The 19,216-nt window shown below is 52.0% G+C and overlaps 1 protein-coding gene and 1 long non-coding RNA gene across 5 annotated transcripts in view; one reads left to right on the top strand and one right to left on the bottom strand.

Annotated features, from left to right (window-relative positions):
* Positions 1-19,216, bottom strand: part of KIAA1671 (KIAA1671 ortholog) — a 185,324-nt gene that overhangs the window by 33,200 nt on the left and 132,908 nt on the right. The window lies entirely within an intron of this gene.
* Positions 2,785-6,315, top strand: LOC147355670 (uncharacterized). The gene is made up of 2 exons (XR_015144026.1): positions 2,785-2,946; positions 5,767-6,315. It is a non-coding gene; the product is annotated as an uncharacterized LOC147355670 (long non-coding RNA).

The raw sequence follows: 19,216 nt of genomic DNA, 5'->3' as shown, positions 1-19,216 counted from the left end.
GGATCGAACCCACACCTCCCTTGCACTGGAAGGTAAAGTCTTGAGCACTAGACTGCCAGGGAAATCCCTATTTTACTTTTAAACACTGATTGGGTACCGACTGTCAACGTGGAGACCCATGCTAGGGGCATTCCTAAGTGTCATTTCCAAATGTGAAAACCAGAGGGGCTTCTGGTATTCGGCTCCCACTGGAGGGGAGCGTGTTATCCTTGGTCAGGATCCCATTTTCCAGATGGGGAAACAGGTTCAAAGGGACCTGAACTGCCCACGGACACACTGGAGTCAAATCCTGGCAGCCCAGCGTCAACCCGGCCTCCTAGGTTACCTCCCTCACCTCCACTTTATTTATTTAAAAATTTTTAAAAAAACTTTATTTGGCTTTGCTGTGCAGCATGTGGGGTCTTAGTTCCCTGACCAGGGATCAAACCCATGCCCCCTGCAGTGGGAGCGCAGAGTCTTAACCCTGGGCCGCCAGGGAAGTCCCTTGCCTCCACTTTAATTCTTTAACAGCATCTAAAGAATTCATTTAAAGAATTAAATTGCTATAGTTTCCAAATGTTTTCATGATAAATAGCATTTCAGGAATCTGTTGCTGAGGCCTGGAGGAAATCTGGGAAAGACAGAGGGATTTTTTTTCTGCCCGCACCTCAAAAAAAGTGCAGGCAAAGGATTTGTTTAAGCAACTCATCTGGGAAAGGCTGCGTGATGTGGGAGAGTCCAACTGTCATGGGGGGTCTGAGGTCAGACAGACCTGGGTTCCAGTCCTGGCTATGCCTCATGCCAGCTGCGTGACCTTGGGCAACTTGCTCCACCTGAGCCCACACCTGGTTGTGGCTGCTAGATCCTTTATTATTATCTATACTGTACTAGTCTTCAAAAGTCAGAGTGTTAGTCGCACAGTCATATCCAACTCTCTGTGACCCCATGGACTGTACCCCGCCAGGCTCCTCAGTTCATGGGATGTCCCAGGCAAGAATACTGGAGTGGGTTGCCTTTCCCTTCTCCAGGGGATCTTCCCAACCCAGGGATCGAACCTTAGTCTCCTGCATTGCAGGCAGATTCTTTACTGTCTGAGCCACCAGGGAAGTACTAGTCTTAGATTCTATTGAGTACTGCTGAGATGGTCCTACCATCGAAGCACCTCCTGACCAGTGTGAAGTTCACTTTCTGCACAGATAACCTTCCCAGGGTGTCACTGGGTTTTTTTTTTAATATGCAGTTTACAAACAGACTTGCATGTCCACTGTGCACACTCGTGTACACCACTGGCACAGAGTGACTCTGCTCTTTTGCCTGGGTTTTTTCACTCAGTGGACTGGAGCTGGCTGGGACCTCACTTTGGTGCAAGAATCCAAATCCCCAGGAAGGGGTTGGGCACCAGGGGAGGAGGTCACGTTCAAAAGAGACGCTGGATGCTGTTTCTTCTGCCTCCCTCCTGGAGGAAGCACAGGTCAGGGGGGTCTCCAGGACCCGTCCCTCCCTGTCCTGCTGGAACACACCAGCAGGGTCACTCTGTGGCCCCTGGGGGAAGCACGATCATTGTCACTGCCCAAGGGGAGGTCCCTGGAGGGCTCTCCACGTCAGAATCCAGCTCTGAGGCCTGTGCCGCCAGAGAGAATGAAAACAGAAGAGGAGGCGGCCGAGTCCGCCTCGGAGTCTCAGCCGCCGCCCTCCACCCCCTCGGGCTTTCCAGTACTGTGATGCCTGCGGCCTGACGGTTTTTTAATTCAACCCACCCACGCTGGGGGAAAAAAGCCAGTGGCATTTTTTTTCAGATCTTCCCCCAGCTCCCTATTTATAGCATGTTGACAGGCGAGGGATGGCTTCCAGCAATAACTGGGGAACCCACACCGGGGACCCAGGCCTCAGGTGGGCCCCGCGGCGCTCAGGTGGCTCTGGGGGCCACTGGGACCCACTCACCATCCCAAAGAGACGGGATTCCCAGGTGCACATGGCCGAGGGGGACTGAAAGAAGGTTTGTTAGGTCTTCCCTGGTGGCTCAGTGGTAAAGAATCCGCCTGCCGATGCAGGAGACACAGGTTCGATCCCTGGGTCGGGAAGATCCCACATGCGACGGAGCTAAGCCCGTGGACCACATCTATTGAGCCTGTGATCTAGGGCCCGGGAGCTGCAACCACTGAAGCCCACGTGCCCTACAGCCTGCGCTCTGCAATAAGAGAAGCCACGAGAATGAGAAGCCCACACACAGCAGAGAGTAGCCCCCGCTCACCACATCTAGAGAAAAGCCTGTGCAGCAGTGAAGACCCAGCAAAACCAAAAATACTTTTTTTTAAAAAAGCAGGTTAGTTGAGCATTATGAGAGCAAAAGGGCCACAGGCCTCCCGTGGGGGACACACCTCCCATTCCTTTTCCTTTCTTGCCCTGAAACATCGCCAAGTTCTAACATCAGCCACGCATGGATCCTGGCAAGGTCTGAGTTAACGAAGAGTGATGGGGCTTGTACGGGGCTCCCCAGGGAAAGAAGGAGGCTCTGAGTGGGAATCTCTGGTGCAGACAGGCCTGGGTTCCAAGACCCGCTTTGCCCCCGCCTGGCGTTAGGGCCCTGGGGGGGGGGTCTCACTGGGCCTCAGTTACCCCAACTGTACGACGGGAATAATCATCATACTTCATTCAGTTGTTGTTGGAGACCAAACAAATATTTGTTTTAGGTTTGGCGAGTCTGGGTCTCCTTGTACCGGAGGCCACGTGACTCTGAAACCTGCCCCGGCTCAAAGTCTGCACTGTGTTTTGCCAAACCTCAGGACTGCTCTAGGAGTTTGTCCAGTGGCCGGCGGGAGAGGGGAGGTGTCGGGGGAGTGTCATTTGTTGAACTGCGCCAGGTGGAGAGCCGGAGCCAGGTGCTGTTGTGAAGTTAACCAAGGAGGACACGGCCCCTCCAAAGGAGTGTCATCAGAGTGCGAATCCCTGGAATCAAAGTGACCCGCGGTGAGTGGGGCTCAGATCGTCGGGCGGGAGTCCAATCCCGGAAGGCTCCCTGGAGCTCCCTGGGCTTCACCCGCCTGGCTTAAAGGGAGCCCAGGTGGACTGAGGGCCACAGACGATATCCACCTGGCTGCAGCCCCCAGAACCACTGGAAAGCCGGCCCACAGCCCAAGATGGCAGCGGTGCGGGGTCAGGGGGACGGAGCTGTAAGCACGGGGCTCACGCGCTCCTTGAGGGGAAAGGACCAGTTTGTGACTCCAAGCCCCGCTTTGGGCTTGAGAAGCCCCCGGGAAGGGGCTGGATTCTACAACTTGTGGACAGACGTGTGCGCACTGCTGATTTTTCTCCTTCTCGCGTAACTGGATATAGGTTCCATTGTAGAGGTGAAAAAAAACACGTTCTGACAAATTAGAATATCGACTGGGATGGGTTTCCCGTTGCTAGGCAACCAGAGGCTGTTGCTACGGTGCACATCCCGTCCCCTAGTCAGCCCCACCCAGGACTTGAGTGTGAAATAACGGGGTACTACAGATGTTAAAGGTCTGGCCACAGCAATACCTGATAGAGAAATTTGCAGCTCATTAATTCTCAATCTTGAACAAATACCCACCATGTTTGTGGTGTTTCCTGGCTTAGGGGGTGCTACCACGTGACTCACCCCATTGCATTTTTCCCTTCTTCAGCCCCTAAGGGGCAAGGACTATCCACAGCCCCATTTAAAGCTGGGTATGTGTGTATGAGGGGTGGCCAAGGCTTGGAGAGAGAAAGGGGCTTGCTCCAGGTCACAGAGCTAGGACACAGTGGAGCCAGGGTTCAAATTTATGTCTACTGACCTCCAGACCTTGGAAGTTGCCAGGCAGACCCATGAACTCGGGGTCTAAATCAGAACCACTGGAACTCAGCTTCGAGAGGCTGGAAAATAGGAATCCACTTTGACGGACCATTTCTTTAAATACAATAATTGTGGGGAGGCGCACAGCCTCGATCTGCTAATTCTGGACAGGTCCCTCCTCGCAGGAGCAAGGCTGGTGGCTGCAGCCTGCCCAGTCCCCGTCTCCCCGTGGCCCTCCAGGTAAGCCGCATTACCTCGGCTCCCTGCTTCTTACTAGGTAATTGCCTCTCTGAGCACCACAGGCAATGAGTGTTCCTTTTATAAATATCTTCAAAGCAGCATCCCCAGAATTCCCAACAGAGAAGAGATGAACACAGATGCTCAGGGGACCCCTTAAGACTGCCTAGATCCCATATTAATTCTTCCTCCACTGCTGCTCAGTTGGGAGTTTGTTGCGGGGGTTGTGCAACTGGCTGGGGCTTCTCTCTGCTTAAGTACTGAAGCTGGCACCCCTTTCTTTCAAAGTGAAGAACAGGTAGGGACTGGGATTCCCAAAGCCCTAAAGACAGGCCACCTCCCTGAGCTCCCTGGAAACCTCCGGAGGCAGCTGGTAGCCACAGACCACTCTGACACAGGCGTACAAGCATCTGGCATGCGATAAACGATGCCCATGTTGGGTAACCCAGGCCGTAAGGTCAGCTTGGTAATACTTCCATGGGTTGCAGAGACACAGTCCTGCATTTCTTTAAAGAACTCTGAATTCCCAGGAAAGATTATTTGAACTTGTTTTTTTTTTTTTTCATCACTGCAAGCTGGCAGTCCACCTCTAAGATGAACCAAAAAATGAAAACATACATGGAAATGCCAGAATCAGGAATGGTGCTGTACTGGACAATGGGGGTATCTTCAACTTGGGGCTTCTTAATGAATCCAAGAAACCAGGACAGAGTTAATTCAAAAGGGTGGCTCATGCTATAGGGAAGGGAAAAAGAGCCTGTGCAAACTCATTTCTACAAATGAACCCACAGAGATCATGCAGAGACTGTGGCAAGCAGATTGTATTACGAGGCATACATATTTACTGCTTCCCCCTATAGGAAAATTATACTCCCTTCTTGAGCACAAGTGTGATCATGTGGTTTAGCCCTAGCCAATGACGTGCGAGCAGAAGTGATGTCATCTATTTCCAGGCTGAACTTTTAAGAGCCAGTGATGGATGCCTCTTTCTCCATCAGCCCTGGCTCCACTTCAGCCCTGTGGTTGGTCATGTCCCTGGCAAGCTGCTCCACTAACGGGGGCCTCGGAGTGACAAAGACGTGAAACATAAACACAGCCAATGTCAGTGGACATGTGGAGCACTCAGGGAAGAAAGCTGTCTTTCTGTTAAAAGCCACTGAAGTTGTGGGGGCTGTTTGTTACTGCAGCATAACCTAACCCATCCTGACAGATGCAGAGGCAAGCAATTTTTGAGACAAGGACAAGAAAAACGAACCACTACGTACTGAACAATGACTGCAGGACAGCCACTCACTTGACATATTTATGAGCAGGAGCCTTTGAGGCACGCTGGCCTGGCTCTGCTGCGGTCTGCCTGTGTGACCTTCAGCAGGAACAGCTTAACCTCCCTAGGTCTCTGTCCCCCACCGTAAATTGTTTACTTGCTGGAAACTTTCCCAAATATCCTCGGGTCCTGGCAGGAGGACAAACTCTCTCAGGGAGGGATGAGCAATTTTTGCTTTGAAAGGAAATCACTTGATTAGGACATAATGGCTAATAACAGTAATTGAGCAGAAAGAGAAGAAGACTTACAGGAAAAGAGGCTATGCCTGTTCTGATCCCCCAGCACAAGTCCAATCCACTGATGACTCAGGAATGAGCTCTGAAAATGCGGTTGGTATATAATGGTGCCCTCCTAAGAAACAGAAGACATTAATCCCAAGTATTCTCGTTTGTTACCTTGTTTGTTAACCTCGCTTGCTGCCTATTGCCAGGTTCCCCAGTCTGAAGGAGAACAGGTGAAGAGTGACCATTCCACGAGTCCACGACGCTTTCCTAAAGCCTCTGACCTTCATAGTCAGACCCCACGGGCCTGGTAACATAGACAACTCTGGGCGTGGGAGTGGATGGCTGCTGACAACCGTGTCCTCCTGTACCCAGATTTTCAAAAATAAAGTAACAATTTCGTGCTGCAAATGGAAAGCATTACCCTTTAAAATAAGAGAAAAAATGAGGGCTTCCCTGGTGGCTCAGTGCTAAAGAATCCGCCTGCCAATGCAGGGGACACGGGTTCCCTCCCTGGGTCGGGAAGATCCCCCAAAACCGCGGAGCAACCAAGCCAGTTCACCACCAACACTGAGCCCACGGGCCACAACTGCTGAGCCTGCGCCCTGGGGCCTGTGCTCCACATCGAGAGAAGCCACTGCGGTGAGAAGCCCGCGCACCCAACGATGAACCCAGAGTGGCCCCCGCTCACCGCAACTAGAGAAAAGCCCTTGCAGCAACAGAGACCCAGTGCAGCCAAAAATAAATAAATAATCTTTTTTTTAAAAAAAGAGCAAAAATGAAGTGGTCCAGTGGCTAAAACTCTGCGATCCCAATACAGGGGGCCTGGGTTCCATGCCAGGTCAGGGAACTACATCTGCCTGATGCAACACAGAGTTCACGTGCCAAAACTAGGAGTTCTCACGCCACAGCTAAAGATCCTGTATGATACCACAAAGACAAATAAATATTTTTAAAGGAGAAAAAAAAAAGAACTAAGATGAGAAAATCAGTGACACTCTCTTGCTTGCCCATGCCAGACATCAGTAATCAATTACAGAACTGATGACAAGTCCTGAGAAACCCCAAGACAGCACCCCAGGCAGCCACTGTGTCATTCAGAGCTAGCAGGTGGGCGGAGACCTATTTGGTACCCTGCTCTAGGTTATCTTCACGGATTACAGAGTGGAAGGGCACTGGGAGGGTTATCCTAGGTTTCGGCCTACAGGAGGATGTGTGTATATAACATCAAACAGGAGGTGTATGTACAGGACTCAAACCATAAGCACATAAAGTCCAGAGTAGCTGCATAAGGAATATCAGTTCCCACCCCTCATCCTCGTCAAAACAGGACCAGGGCAGTTTCCAACTCAGAGCTCAGGTTAAGTGCAGAGTTTACACTCTGGGTGGCGGCACAGAGATGCTCGAGGGCTCGAGTCCAAAGGCTGGTGTTCAGTGCTGACTCTGTGTCCTCCCACCTGTGTGAACGTGAACAGGTCATTTCATCTCCCTGGACCTCAGTTCCCCAAAATGTATGGTGGGATGACACCACCTGCCTCGTGGGATGTCTGCGAGGACCAGAAGCAGCCAAGCACGTGTAGCTGCTGGAAGGGTGCCCGGCGCGGGGCACTCGGGGAATGCACCAGGTTTTCTGTATCTTTCCCGGGAGCTGGGAGAGGCCAGGCCCAGGGGAGACGGCCCAGAGGAAAACACTCTCTCCGTCTATTTCTGGAGCCACCACCTGTGAGGAGGGCAGAAGCAGCACCTTGTCTCGTGGCTGCCATTGTAACAGCATCTAAAAGGTCCTCTTTCCCCATTCAGATCAGATCAGATCAGTCGCTCAGTCGTGTCCGACTCTTTGCGACCCCATGAATCGCAGCACGCCAGGCCTCCCTGTCCATCACCAACTCCCGGAGTTCACTCAGACTCACGTCCATCGAGTCAGTGATGCCATCCAGCCATCTCATCCTCTGTCGTCCCCTTCTCCTCCTGCCCCCAATCCCTCCCAGCATCAGAGTCTTTTCCAATGAGTCAACTCTTCGCATGAGGTGGCCAAAGTACTGGAGTTTCAGCTTTAGCATCATTCCTTCCAAAGAAATCCCAGGGCCGATCTCCTTCAGAATGGACTGGTTGGATCTCCTTGCAGTCCAAGGGACTCTCAAGAGTCTTCTCCAACACCACAGTTCAAAAGCATCAATTCTTCGGTGCTCAGCCTTCTTCACAGTCCAACTCTCACATCCATACATGACCACAGGAAAAACCATAGCCTTTCCCCATTAGGAGGTGTTAATTAATCACACATCTGGCTCTGATGCTCTAGACTTTGAGAGTGGGAAGGGAATCTCCAGGGTGTGAAGGCAGAGGAGAAAGCGGGAGGCTCCTGCTGTGAGAAGCGGCACACAGGGCCCAGGTGACAGGACCTGCGACGGGGCGGCCAAGTGTCCAGAGGCCCTCGTATCTTTGTGGCAGGGTGGGCGGGGCCTGTCACAGACACATGTCACATCGACATGTGAGGCCAACCTTCTGGCAAGTCGATGGACCTCTCCAGGACGCAGCTGTCACACCTCCAAAATGGAATGTATACGATGACGGCTACAATAACTGCTAACATTTATAGGGTTTGCTAAGAGACACTGCTAAGTGCTCTGTCTGCGTTAGCTCATTCATGGTTTTTTTTTTTTTTTTTTTTTTAATTTTCACTTTACTTTACTTTATTTTTTGGCCACTCCTTGTGGCATGTGGGGTCTTAGTTCTCCGACCAGGAATGGAACCCGAGCCCCCTTGTAGGGAATGGGCAGAGTCTTAACCACTGGACCGCCAGCGAAGTCCTGGATCATTTTCCTCTTTTTCGCTTTCATTCGTTTTAAGTCTTTATTGAATTTCTTACCATCACTTCTGTTGTTTATGTTTGTTTTTTCTTTTTAGCCGACAGGCTTGGGGGATCCTAGCTCCTCCACGAGGGATTGAACCCACACCTCCCGCACTGGAAGGTGAAGTTTTAACCACTGGGAAGTCCCAGCTCATTCAGTCTTTACATCAAATGTGCATATGTGCGTATACATATATTATTTATATACACAAAATAATAAGTGACGTTATCCCCATCTTACCTAAGAAGACACTGAGGTTCAGAAACATTATGGAGTTGGCCCCAGGCTGCAGCGCTGACAAGGGGCAGACATGGGGTCTAGAGTCAGGGCTGTGGGACCCCCTGCGGGCCCGGCGGGCTCCCCGCTCTGAGCTCAGGACGCAGAGGTCATCTCGGCTGGTCACCGCAGGACTGGGGTCACCGCAGGACCCGGGTCAGGTTTAAGGTGCTGGCTGGCAGAACGAGTAGCACAACCTGTGCTCAGGGCTGCCGGCGTCAGAGACGCCTCGCTCTATTTCCAGGGTCTCTGAGGGACGATTTTGTTTTGGCAAACCGATGGAGAATGGCTAAAAACAAAATGCCAGAGCTTCTGAAAACAGGAGAGAAGAGCTTCTGCAGAACCAGGGCTGGGAAGCGGGCAGGGGAATCAGATTCCAGCTTCCCTCCCTCCCTCCCTCCCTCTTGCTCAGGCTCCATCAGGAGGGCAGGGGTGGGTAGGGAACTGCGCCCCACCCTCCCCTCGCAGCAGGAACTGCATGCCAGCCAAGCCTGTGGTAAACACAGGAATCCAGCCTCCAAGCCCTCTGGCACATTCATTAATTAAACTCTATGGATTTGCCCTGTTCCCGGAAACCTCCACTCCTGTCAGTAATAATTGGAGGCCGACCAAGCTCATGCTATAAGAACGGCGTGCAAGGTACTCAGCCCGACGGCACTATAAGAAACTGGGGGGCCTGGGGTGCGGTTCTGGACTGGCCACATCCAGAACCTCCGGGCCTCAGCCCCCTTTTCAGAGCAAAGAGCCCTGAGTGGACAGAGCTCCTCTTCTGGCCTCCCAGGGCAGCCCAGGCCTGTCCCATCAATGCCTGGACAGCAGTGATGGCCACCTACATGCACGGACCTCCCTCTCTGCCCAATAAAAACAGGAGGGAATGAATTCATGTTGACTCTATAAAGGCAGAGTCTTTTAATGGAAGCTAACGTATGCAATTCCAGAGGGGGGCAAAAAAAGCACTGGGCACGTTTCCCAAAGTGTGTTAAGTAAGATACCAACCCAGTGAACATGGACAGGGAACAACAGACTGGTTCCAAACAGGAAAAGGAGTACATCGAGGCTGTATATTGTCACCTGCTTATTTAATGTATATGCAGAGTACATAATGAGAAACGCTGGGCTGGAGGAAGCACCAGCTGCAATCAAGATTGCTGGGAGAAATAGCAATAACCTCAGATATGCAGATGACACCACCCTTATGGCAGAAAGTGAAGAGGAACTAAAAAGCCTCTTGATGAAAGTGAAAGAGGAGAGTGGAAAAGTTGGCTTAAAGCTCAACATTCAGAAAACTAAGATCATGGCATCTGGTCCCATCACTTCATGGGAAATAGATGGGGAAACAGTGGAGAAACAGTGTCAGAATTTATTTTTTGGGGCTCCAAAATCACGGCAGATGGTGATTGCAGCCATGAAATTAAAAGACACTTACTCCTTGGAAGAAAAGTTATGACCAATCTAGATGGCATATTAAAAAGCAGAGACATTACTTTGCCAACAAAGGTCTGTCTAGTCAAAGCTATGGTTTTTCCAGTAGTCATGTATGGATGTGAGAGTTGGACTGTGAAGAAAGCTGAGCGCCGAAGAATTGATGCTTTTGAACTGTGGTGTTGGAGAAGACTCTTGAGAGTCCCTTGGACTGCAAGGAGATCCAACCAGTCCATTCTAAAGGAGATCAGTCCTGGGTGTTCATTGGAAGGAATGATGCTAAAGCTGAAACTCCAGTACTTTGGCCACCTCATGTGAAAAGCTGACTCATTGGAAAAGATTCTGATGCTGGGAGGGATTGGGGGCAGGAGGAGAAGGGGACGACAGAGGATGAGATGGCTGGATGGCATCACGGACTCGATGAACATGAGTTTGAGTGAACTCCAGGAGTTGGTGATGGACAGGGAGGCCTGGCGTGCTGCAATTCATGGGGTTGCAAAGAGCCGGACACGACTGAGCGACTGAACTGAACTGAACTGAACCCAGTGAAACCCTTTGTGAACTCCATACTCGACGCAGGCCATCCAGTCCTCTCATCTGAAGGGATGTTTCCCCAATTCCAGAGTTAGCATTTCTGAAAGTGAACAGCTGACCATTGGGGTGTCTATTCCCTGCTGTGACCTTCTCCCCTTAGAGTCAAAGAATGGACCTACAGCTCTCCTCTTGCTGGAGAGAGCTCAGACAGACAGGACGCCAACGACCATCTCTGGAGGTTCCTAATGTATATTTGCATAATTAAAGGCTCTGAAAAGTCCCGCATTAGAAGCATTATTTAACCAAGCGATTCTTAAATGAATTGTCTCTGGTAATCTCTATGTGTGGAACAGGGATCAACAACTCAAGTGTGGCAAAAAGGAATTCTGGTAAACTCCAGACTGGAAAAGTGAAGGCTGGAAGCCAGTAACGGGGGTCCCCAGTGTTGACAAGATGGGGATGGTCAACTGGACAAGCGTCTAGGATCCCTTCCCTGGTCTGATTTCCGGGAACACATCTATGTAATATCCATCCTTTGACTCATCCGTTTCATAAGAGGTACCATTCACATCCATCTCAAGTTCCTCCCAGCAGCCTCTAGAAACATCCTGCTGTCGTTCAGTCACTAAGTCACGTCTGACTGTGACCCCACGGACTGCAGAACCCCAGGCTCCTCTGTTCTCCACTATCTCCCAGAGTTTGCTCAAACTCATGTCCACTGAGTTGATGATGCTATCTAACCATCTCACCATCTCATCCTCTGCCTCCCCCTTTCTTTTGCCTTCAATCTTTCCCAGCATCAGGGGCTTTTCCAATGAGTTGGCTCTTTGCATCAGGCGGCCAGAGTATAAATGGCAACCCACTCCCGTGTTCTTGCTTGGGAGATCCCATGGGCAGAGGAGCTTGGCGGCTGCAGTCCACGGGGTCGCACAGAGCTGGACATGACTGAGCATACGCACAGGCAGATGCATCTTACAAACAAGGAAACCAAGGCTCCAGGAGGTGTGAGCAGCGGCCCACAGTTGCCCAGAAGCTAAATGGCTGGTCTCAGCTTTGATTTCGGTCACTCTTACTCTGCAGCTGGCCTTCTTATGCTCCTGACCTTGTGGTTCCCCGCCCTACCGGCACCTTAGGATCACCTAGGGAGCTATGAAAGCTCCAGCTTCTGGGACAGCATCCCAGACCGACTGTGTCAGACTCTGAGAGGTGAGGGCCTGGGGAAGCTGCAATTTCTGAGAACCTTGGTTCTCTAACAATGGCTTGCAAACTGGGAGGCTGAGAGTTTTTTGCCAGGGGAAAGGAAGGTTTTTGGAGACGACCCAAATCCTGCTTGCAGATGATCTGTGTCTTGCTAAGTCGCCCTGATTAGAACAAGCAGGGCTGTCTAAGAGGGAGCAAGTATGTCCTGTGTTTTGTTTTTTAGAGCCTGACTTAAATCGGTTCTGGGAATCATGCAAACAGCGTTCCTAACCACATCCCACATGACAGGAACAGCAGCCCTCAGCAGCCCCGTCATCGGAACAGGGGCTCACAGGCATCTCCTGACGGCAGGTGCTGCGTGGAATGGAGTCACACGTGTCCTCGGTCATCCTCCGATCAACCCTGTGAGGGGATGCCCGTCACCTGCTTCCGGAGAGGAAGACTCGGAGGACACAAGGCACAGACAACCTGCCCACCCGGCCTGGAGGTGGCAGAGTCGGGACCTGAACCTGAGACCCGTCTGCCCCATACCTGGGGCGCCTCCGAAAGAAAAGGGGTGGCTCCAGCCTGGCCTCAGAGGGCAGGGAGAAGAATGCGTGTCCCTGAACCCCGGGACCTCCCAGAGCCTGCCCCACAGAACAGACCAAACAGGACACGGGACACCGGGCAGGCGGCCAGGGCTGGAGACAGCCCCCGGCGCTGAATGGCTCGCCAGGGTGACATCAGCCTTAGCAGATGCGAATGGCTCCTTCACCTGACCTGCCACGCCGCTCAGGGGCCTGGAGGTGACTTCACCCACCCCACCTCCCACCCTGGAGCAGACCCGTGCTGCCTGCCAGGCCCTGGCAGGAGAAAAGCTGAACCAAAGACCCAGACGACAGACTCTCGCTTAGAAGCAGGCCTGGGGACCAGGCACCCGCTGCATGCGGGCTGACAGGGTCCCAGGTACCCTCACAGGCTGAGCGCCTGTGTATCTAAGACCCCTAAAAGGGCATCATGTGGGCTGCAGGCAGGCCCCTTGGACTTCGCTTTCTAGGGCTGGACGACATCCAGCCGGGACCACAGAAGCCAGACCCAGGACAGCCCCTGCCACCAGGCTGCTGTGTAAAAGCACTAGGCTGTTTGAATGTCCCCTCGCCTCTAATCAAGGGCAGTGGCTGGCACCACAGCACCCTTTACACTTTCCTTTATTAGCTTTAGAGAAATCTCTCTAAGCAAAATCACAGATGCCCAATACATTACAAAGATCGAGGAGCAACCAGGTCTGGGATGTGGTGGGTAAGGTGTGGGGAGGGGGCTGGAGCCCAGGAAGACATCTCTCTCCTCCTGGTTCCTCCACCCCCATGAAGATATCTAGCAGAATACAGTCTGGAAGCTCCTCTGCCTCCCATAGTCGCAGGTTTGGGATGCTAAGTGTCTCAGTTTCCCCAGGAGGGACGGATTTGGGGGGCAGCAGGGAGAGAGGTTTTCAGCCCAGGGGGTAGGTCTCTGGTGCCACAGAGCCAGAGAGGTGCCTGGGCTCTGAGTGCAGGCCCAGGCGCTGGGGCATTCTGTGACCTCACCTGGACGCCAAGATTTCTCACCCCAACCTTTCAGAGTCTCCTCCACTCCCAAGGGACAGTCATTGTGCCTTTATGGACTCTTTTCAATGTAAGTTTTCATTGTATGAAGACAACTCTCCTTTTGCACTTCTACTTCTACATTTACCTAACAGCTAAGCAGGTTATGCAGCTTGGTTACAAGCGGAACTGTCGTAACAGGTGTGGGACCAAACGCAATGGATCTCTATTCATTTATTCAAGAAGCATTATTGAAGTGCCAGGTAAAGAGGACCGACTGGAAGGGGCATGAAGGAATTTTTGAGGGGGAGTGAGAATGTTCTAGAACGTGACAGAGTTGTGGGTTACATGGCTGTGTGCATTTGTCAAAACTCATCAAGAGGTATGCCTAAGATATGTGCATTCTGCCATATGGAAATCATCCCTCAAAATATTTATGATATTTTATAGGTCTTTTACAATACGTTGCCGTTTGGTTGCTAAGTTGTGTCCCCATGGACCACTCCCCTGTCCTGCACTGTCCCCCGGAGTTTGCCCAGATTCACGTCCATTGAGTTGGTGATGCGATCTAATCATCTCACCCTCTGCATTTTATAATACAGCAATGAATATAATAATGTTAACATCTGTAATGAGAATTTTTTAGAGCCAACTACATACCAGGTGTCGAGGTGCTCTGCATGTGTCAACGGATGGACTCTTCACAACAACCCTAGAAGTGCTATTATTATCCCCTTTTGAGAGATAAGGAAACCGAGGAACAGAATACCTTGCCTGCACGCCTCCAGTAGATTCCCAAGCTGGGGTTCCAACAGACATGTCTGGCTCCAGAGTCTGCCTTTTGTCACTAACTAGCTCTTTCTGACTCTCAGCAAAACTGAGCGTGGCCCCTGTCCTCACCGCACTTCAATTCTTGAGGGGAGACTTAATATAACACCTTGGTGGCTTAGTTCATGGGACAAAAAGTGCACAGAAGTATCAGGGAGAAGCCCCTGCCTCGGCGTGCAAGGGCCTGGGCCTCCAAGTGAGTGCCTCCCTTCTGACTTAAACCTTTGAGCGATCCTGAGGGTGAAGTCAAGTCAGGTCTATGAATGCACCCGGCATTGTGCTTGGTGCACAGCTGGTCCTTAATACAGGTTGGCTGAATCAGTGAGTGGATGATGGAGTCCCAACTAGCTGCTGAGGAGGCTTCAGGAGCCTGCCTCTGGCAACACAGCCTGTTGGTTCACAAAGGGCTCGGGATTCACTCTCCAGAAGGCTGCCTGACCCCAGCCTCGCTCTGTTGCGTAAACAAAGATCTGTGAGTGCAGCAGGGCACTGAGAACCTTGGGGTCCAGAGAGACGTCTGATGGGGGTGGGCATAGTGATGCAGGGTACCAATTAACGGACTGAGACTAGAGATGGACTTTTCTTTGGCTGGCCAAGACAAGAACTGACCTCCAGTTTTTACAGACACGACTGAAACAGGCCCCGGGGCTTCTGTGGTCTCCAGAAAGAACGGCCCTGACCCGGAGCAAACGCCTTGAATGTGGAACTCCCATTTACAACCTGGAGCCTCTCCAGACCACTGTCCTAGCAAGCAAGCACAGCTCGTTTGGGCCCAAGTCATCCACCCGACTTATCAGCTGGTGGGCATCAAGGAGCTTAGAGTCCATTCGTGCATGTATCCATTCATTCATTCATCCCTCCATCAGACATTTACTGAGTGTCGAGGATGTGGCAGGTGTTCTGCTGGACTCTGAGCATGTGAAAGGGTAAACACACCCCAGTATGGCTTTGCCAACAAAGGTCCGTCTAGTCAAAGCTATGGTTTTTCCAGTAGTCATGTATGGATGTGAGAGTTGGACTATAAAGAAAGCTGAGTGCCAAAGAATTGATGCTTTTGAACTGTGGTGTTGGAGAAGATTCTTGAGGGTCCCTTGGACTGCAGGGAGATCCAACCAGTCCATTCTGAAGGAGATCAGTCCCCAATATTCATTGGAAGGACTGATGCTGAAGCTGAAACTCCAATACTTTGGCCACCTGATGCAAAGAACTGACTCACTGGAAAAGACCCTGACACTGGGAAAGATTGAGGGCGGGAGGAGAAGGGGATGACAGAGGGTGAGATGGTTGGATGGTATCACTGACTCGATGGACATGAGTTGAGTAGGCCCCAGGAGTTGATGGTGAACAGGGAAGCCTGGTGTGCTGCAGTCCATGGGGTGGCAAAGAGTCGGACATGACAGTGACTGAACTGAACTGATGGCTTGTGGTCTAGCAAGGCAGCTAGAAAGAATTTGGAAGAAGCCGCAAAGGCACATCTATGATCAGAGCAATATTAACAATTCACGCAGCACTCATTCGTTCCTCCAACCACAAGGTGTTCTCTGGGGCAAATACACAGCATGTGTTCAGTGTATGACATACTTCTGTGCACTTCTCGTCCTGTGAGAGGAGCTGCCAAGGTGCTTTGTTAAGTCTCTGCCCTCAGGACAGAAGTGCCGTGCAGACAGGGTTCTCTTTGAGGGCTAGGACCACCTCTGTCTTATTCTCTGATGGACCTCTAGGGCCTCTGACTGTGCTTGGCACACAGTAGGTACTCAATACACATCTGCAGACCGAGCAAATAGCTTTGAGAAACTGTTTCTCCAAGGATGGTGCTTATGTGACCACCCAGGGCTCTTGAAACACAGGCAGATTCTGGGGCTCACCTGGGACTCTACTTACTAAACCAGTATCCAAGGGGCCCACCGAAGTTTGAGCTCTGTCCTCACAGGGTTAGCCCCCTTTTGCACTCAAAGACTGTGCTGTGCTCAGCCGCTCAGTCACGTCCGACTCTTTGTGACCCCACACACTATAGCCTGCCAAGCTCCTCTGTCCATGGGGAATCTCCAGGCAAGAATACCGGAGTGGGTTGTCATGCCCTCCTCCAGGGGATCTTCCCAACCCAGGAATCAAACCCAGGTCTCCCACATTGCAGGCGGATTCTTTACCACCTGAGTCACCACTGGTCTAAGAGGTCAAGGCCCTTGGCCGAGGTCCCACCCAGAGGAAGTGGCAGCAGCAGGATTCGAACCCAGACCTGCCTGATGTCACCACCCTGTGCGGGTTTCGCCACTTTCCTGCTTTGGGAGGCCAGACGTCGCTGAAGCTGCACAGTTCAGCTCAGAAACCTGGAAGGATTATGCTTCCTCCGGCGGCACTGAGCTGCTGAAAATCCACGGGGCTCCACATTATAGGAAAAGATCAGGAAACTCATTGAGCAGAGCTCTGACAGCCTCTGGGTTTTTTGTTTGTTTTTTTGTTTTTCCTAGTCCCTCCCCACAAAGGGCTTGTAATTATGCATGAGAAAAGGAAAAATGTACCCAACGTGGGATCTGAAGAATCTCTGACTATTCTGCCCTCAGCCACATTTCAGAACGCCCCTTCTCTACCTCGGAGCTGTCACTTCTTTCCTAACGAGCTGTGCTTGTGAGTGACCCAGTATGCTTTCATCAGCAGGAAGCACCTAGGAGGTCGAGGCAGGGAGGGCTCCGGGTGGGGGTTCTCCCTCGAGGAGGGTGGGCAGGCCAAGTGGACGCAAAGGAGTCTGGGAGCCGCCAGGCCCACCTGCTGGGCTCCATCCTTCTCCTGACCCCCAGAACACCTGCAGGCGGAGGACCTTTCTGAAAACAGCGCCTTTTTAAGGACAGGCTTAACCTTTTCCAACCCTCAACAGAGAGGGGAGCCGGTGCCCCCGCTCTCTCCTCGAAGGAAGAAGGAACAGCTGGTGCACACATGGGGAGGAGGGAAGGTTCTCGCAGAGCCCGGAGCAGCCCCGTGTGGTTGGAGGGAGGCCATGTAGAGTGAAGCCACTGCAATTACTGACCGCAGGCGACCAGGGTTCACTGCGAGCCAGGCTCCCTGCCGAGCGTTTTACACTCATCACTGTAAGGAACTCCCACCCAGAAAGTAAGGGTTATGAACTCCCCTCTAGCAGATGAGGAAACCGAGGCTTTCTCAAAGTCTGGCTGAAAGTCTCACACCAGCAGACGGGGGAGCTGGGATTTGAATTCAGGCTGGCTCCACGGGTAAGGCCCGAGAAGGTCATGCCAGAGCCTCCGTGGACAGAGAGGGAAACTGAGGCCCACCACCAGGCTGCAGAGAGACGGCTGGTTCGAGGCTGTATAGCTGGGATATATGTACCTTGGTCACTTTTCTGAAAACTTCCCTGAAGTGCGAATGGCATCTCATTACCTTTGGAGCCTCACACAGCTGACTGCAGAGTTTTGCAAACAGCAGGAGCTCAATAAATGTCTGCTGCTCCACTCTGATGGATACCAGGGATTTGAGGACTGTATCATATCCTTAGCTGCCCCAACTCTGGATTTTGAAACCCCACGCTCTGGCCCTGGGTCTGTCACCGACTCGCTGTGTGACTTTGCGTAGGTTTCTTTCCCTCTCTGGCCCTGGCTTCCCCAGCCGTAACGTGAAAGGCGGGCGCTGCAACAACCTAGACGTTCTGGCAACCGAGGCTTGGGAGCTCCTCCAGGAAAAGAGGCTCCACATCAGCAACCCTGACCCTTCTGCTCCCAAAGCGCACGTAAAAATTTCTACGGACAACAAAACGCAGTTTTCCGTCATCCACCAGGGTGGCTACCTTGATGCAATCTTCAAACCCAGAACCATGGGTTCCAGAATCTTCCAGGTACTTCCTGCCAAGATGTGTGTAGGCGAAGGCGGGAGGAGGTAGCAACCGCCTCTGCACAGCCCCCACATCCCCCCCTTCACCCTCCCCAGAGCAGAGGGCAATTACCAAGAAGAAAAGAATGGACTGCTAACTACTAATTGAGGAATTACAGACGTTAAATTATAGGTGTGCCCAGGGAAGGGCCGTTTCTAGAAATCAGGCTGGTGAGTGACGGGAGTGTGGGCTGCTGGATAATTTCTGGCTTTGGCAGGAAGCAAATATTTGGATGTAGAGCCTGAAGACATAGGATTAGAAATTCAACAGACCGTGAAAGGTTATGTTCAATTGTTAGGAAATGTGCATCCCCTGCCCCCACACACACCAAGTGACAGGCTGTAACTGGAAGGTCAATAAAGCGCTGACGATGTGCTGAGCCACAGCACCTGACAAGCACCCCGTGTCTCCCTGACCACACCAGCAGCCGACATCGTCCACTCCATTTCGTAGCTGAAGGAAAATGCTTTATCAGTGTGGAAAGACTTGCCCAAAATGACAGCAGGCATCAAAGGTTATATTACCTAAAAGTCAGTAAATTCCAAAGTCCTGCTACTGAGGTCCTGGCTTCACTTGGAGTCCGCCGGTTAAGGCCGTGTGGTTACCCAGGGCCTGGCAGGGACCCCAGCTCACAGCTTGTGATGCTCACCATCCGCATCGGTGATTCTCAACCGTGGGTGATTCTGCCTCCAAGGAACACTTAGCAAAGTCTGGAAGGACTAGTTCAAGACCACAGATGCTGCTCAACATCCCACAAAGCGAAGGACAGCTTCCTTCACCCACCAAAGAAGGATCCAGCCCCGAGGGTCAGTGTTGCTGTGGCGTGACGCCGGGTCAGCACTGGGGCGTCTCCTAACAGAGGCACTCGGGTCCTGCCGGCCACTGAGGGATGAGAAAAGAGGCTTTGGCCGTCCAGGCTGTGAGCGACGTCAGATCCTTCCCCTGGGTCTTGGTTTTATCCTTTGTGAATCGGGGGTATCAAAAATCAGACGATTCTGCCGGGCTGTGACAAGGCATCTGCTTTGCTCAGAGGCTGGCACAGGCTAAGCGCCCAAGCTGCGTCCCCCTTGTGCCTTGATAGCCCCACCTGGGAAACGGGAGGATACAGCCCCCG

Source organism: Bos grunniens, chromosome 17, assembly GCF_055505025.1.
Source record: "Bos grunniens cultivar Pamir isolate PY7600 chromosome 17, Bosgru_T2T1.0, whole genome shotgun sequence".
Lineage (NCBI taxonomy): Eukaryota > Metazoa > Chordata > Mammalia > Artiodactyla > Bovidae > Bos > Bos grunniens.
This window is presented reverse-complemented; position numbering and strand designations above follow the sequence as displayed.